This window comes from Chlorocebus sabaeus, chromosome 26 (assembly GCF_047675955.1).
Source record: "Chlorocebus sabaeus isolate Y175 chromosome 26, mChlSab1.0.hap1, whole genome shotgun sequence".
In the NCBI taxonomy this organism is placed as follows: domain Eukaryota; kingdom Metazoa; phylum Chordata; class Mammalia; order Primates; family Cercopithecidae; genus Chlorocebus; species Chlorocebus sabaeus.
The window spans coordinates 46,544,601-46,548,116 of NC_132929.1; the positions used below are offsets into that span (position 1 = coordinate 46,544,601).

The 3,516-nt window shown below is 35.0% G+C and overlaps 1 protein-coding gene across 1 annotated transcript in view; it reads right to left on the minus strand.

Annotated features, from left to right (window-relative positions):
* UACA (uveal autoantigen with coiled-coil domains and ankyrin repeats) overlaps positions 1-3,516 on the minus strand; it is a 99,639-nt gene that overhangs the window by 95,124 nt on the left and 999 nt on the right. The window lies entirely within an intron of this gene.

Consider the following 3,516-nt stretch of genomic DNA (forward strand, 5'->3'; position numbering starts at 1 on the left):
ATTTTTTGTGGAGATGGGATTTCACCACGTTGCCCAGGCGGGTCTCGAACTCCCGGGCTCAATCAATCCAATTTAAAGTGGAATCCCCTTCTAAAATGTCTGCTTACAATATTTGTTTGCAGCATTTCTACTACTTCTGGAATTATAGTCCCTTAATTTATATTACTTAAATTTCCTAAGCTAGGTGAAAATGGAACAAGCATATTCTCACTATACATATAACTGAACAAATAATTAACCAGATCTGATACAGTATTTATAGTCATTTAATTATCCCTTTTAGAAATCCGAAGCTCCAACTTAGTAATTAAAAATAAATGTAACAGGCTGGGCATGGTGGCTCATGCTTGTAATCCCAGCACTTTGGGAGGCCAAGGTAGGTGGATCACTTGAGGCCAGGAGTTTGAGACCAGCCTGGCCAACATGGTGAAACTCTACCTCTACTAAAAATACAAAAAAATTAGCCGGGAATGGTGGTGGGTGCCTGTAATCCCAGCTGCTCTCGGGGCTGAGGCAGGAGAATCACTTGAACCCAGGAGGTGGGGGTTGCAGTGGGCCGAGAGCGCGTCATTGCACTTCAGCCTGGGCAACAAGAGCAAAACTCCGTCTCAAAAAATAAATACATAAATAAACAATAAATGTAACAATAAAAACACTCTTGGTTTATGGTTAATAGATGCAGCCATCTCCAGATTTGCTAGCAAAGGACTAATCCGCAAATGTAGTCTATCCACAATTTGTAATTGTGAACTACATTTACATGTGTACAAACATTCCCATTTAGTAAACTCTAAATTCACTGGAGTATTTATAACAATGGTACTATTCAGAATATGTAAAACACTACTTTTGCCCATAATCTGCACATAATTCTAATTTAGCATGCTAAGCTAATATGCTATATTCCACATATTATGTAATAAAATATCTGTATATGTCACATACCTCAGTCTACTGCTAATGTGTCTCCTTCAGATAATAAGCTTAAATACACATACACAAAGGAAATTTATGAAATAAACATTTTAAAATTTTATCTCAAATCAAAGTTGTGCAAAGCGAATAGTGACTATTTCCAAAATAATTAAATGAACACTTTAAGACTCAAATTAGGTACCCATAGAGGAAAGAGAAGAAGAAAGTAAGATGTACCTTACACCATAATAAATATGTATCAAAGACTTAAACGTAAAAAAAAGAAAAAAAAGACTAGAAGAAACTTGGGGAGGGGGGTTGTTTAATATTGAATATTGCAGAGTGGAAAGGCCAAGATCTAACATAAACCTAAAAAACATAAAAAGGTTATAAATTCAATTGTATAAAAATAACCACCTTCTCTGCACAGCAAATGCCACCAAAAAAAGTCTTAAGACAAATAACCAATTAAGAAATAATATTATTCATATGAAAAGGGCTAATTTCCCAGATATAAAGTACATACAAATGAATAGGGAAAAATATCAACAACCCAACAGAAAAAAGGAAAGGATAGGCCGGGCACAGTAGCTCACACCTGTAATCCCAGCAGTTTGGGAGGCCGAGGCGGGTGGATCAACAAGGTGAAGAGATTGAGACTATCCTGGACAAAATGGTGAAACCCGGTATCTACTAAAAATACAAAAATTAGCCGGGTATGGTGCTGCATGCCTGTAGTCCCAGCTACTCGGGAGGCTGAGGCAGGAGAATCACTTGAACCTGGAAGGCGGAGGCTGCAGTGAGCGGAGATGGTGCCACTCCAGCCTGGCGACAGAGCGAGACTCCATTTCAAAAAAAAAAAAAAACAGAAAAAGAAAAAGAAAAATGGAAAGGATAAACTGTTCTTACCTATCAGGCTAGCAAAGATCAAAAACTTTGAAGACTTCTACTAAAAGCTTGGAAAACATTTCTCATATACTGGTTCCATGATGCATGAAAGGAAATTTGACATCATTCAAAATTACAAATGCACATATCCTTTAACTCAGCAATTCACTTTTAGGAATTGATCCTACAGGTACAGACATGCACTTAAAATATAAATATTAATCACATAACTGTACATTACAGCAAGATATGAATGGGAAGGTTCTATTTACAGTTTAAAAAAAAAAGTCCAAGATATGAAACAGCAGCTACAGTGTGCTAGCATTTCTATAAAGATGACTATTTATATTCATATTTGTTTGTATATGCTAAGCTCTCTCTGGAGGAACATACAAGCAACTGTATCACCACTGGCCTCTGAGGAAGTGGGGCAGGGTGGCTGAAGCAGGGGTTAGGGAAACAGTACCGATATTTTGTTGTAAATATTTTTATTCCTTTCCAATATTAAACCATGTACTATAATACCTATTCAAAAAATAACTGTTTTTAAAGGCAAAAAGAAAAAAAAAAAGAGTAGCCCAATCATACAATACATACACGTGACCAAATCTAGGATTATGGTTTATAGACTGAAAAGCAGAAAGGATCTATTTCTCCTGTATATGTGTTTTATTCCATCGACGCTTGGTTTGGTTTTATTCATCACTACAGTTTTATTTTAAAATTTTACAGAATTCATTCTAAGTTTTATTCATCATTATGCTTTTATTTTTAAATTGTACAGAACTTATTCTAATATTTAAACAGAAATGTTTGCTTTTTCTACATAAATAGGTTAATATCATGTTTATCTTTATTATGTCATTTTGAGAAAAATAGAATGCTCAATTGAGTGATAAGATTTAAGCTTAGAGGTATGCACTTTATGTTCCAAATGTATAAAATGCAAACTATCATGCTGATAATACCCACTAAATACTCTGCATTTCCAGAAAATGGGATAAAATTAAGTCATATAAATCTCTAAATGGGATGTAAATCCTTAGTGCAAACAAACACAACCAGGGAAAATATAGTTAATAAACCTAGAACCGTGTAACTTCTATAAAGCTAAAAACACAACCTGCATTAGAGAAGTAGAATCTTAACTGTAATGACCTCCAATATCACTGACATTTCCAATTACTTTTTTTTAAGTGAAACAAAGTAATCTCTCTTTTCTATGAGCTTATAAAACGACTTCATGCTTTATCAAAGAACATCAATTACGTCATCTGAATCTACTCTTTTTTTGAAATAGGAATTTGTCTAGTTAGTTCCTCCACAATCTCCTATATGTCCAAGTAAAATAATCCTCAATATAGGTGGAGAGAAAGGCACAATTCTGAATTAACTCAAAAAAGCAGAAGCAGATTAATTAGTATTCTGATCAAAAGAATACAATCCTTTGGTAAAATCTGTGTTAAATTGTAAAGGTTCACTTTAATTGCCCCAACTAGGTACCTGGGCACTTGGAGCATAACAACTTCTTTACGTTCGACTCTTCGACACTTTTTAAGTAGCACTTTTTTAATGACATAGAATTTTGATGATATCGCCATTCTTGTAAGGTGACAAATTATCTAAATCACAACATCTGCGGTCAGGCTGTTTCTCAAGATTTCTGTTCTCCTGCCAACTAAAGAGGCCCTGACTACTCCTTGGCGTGCACAC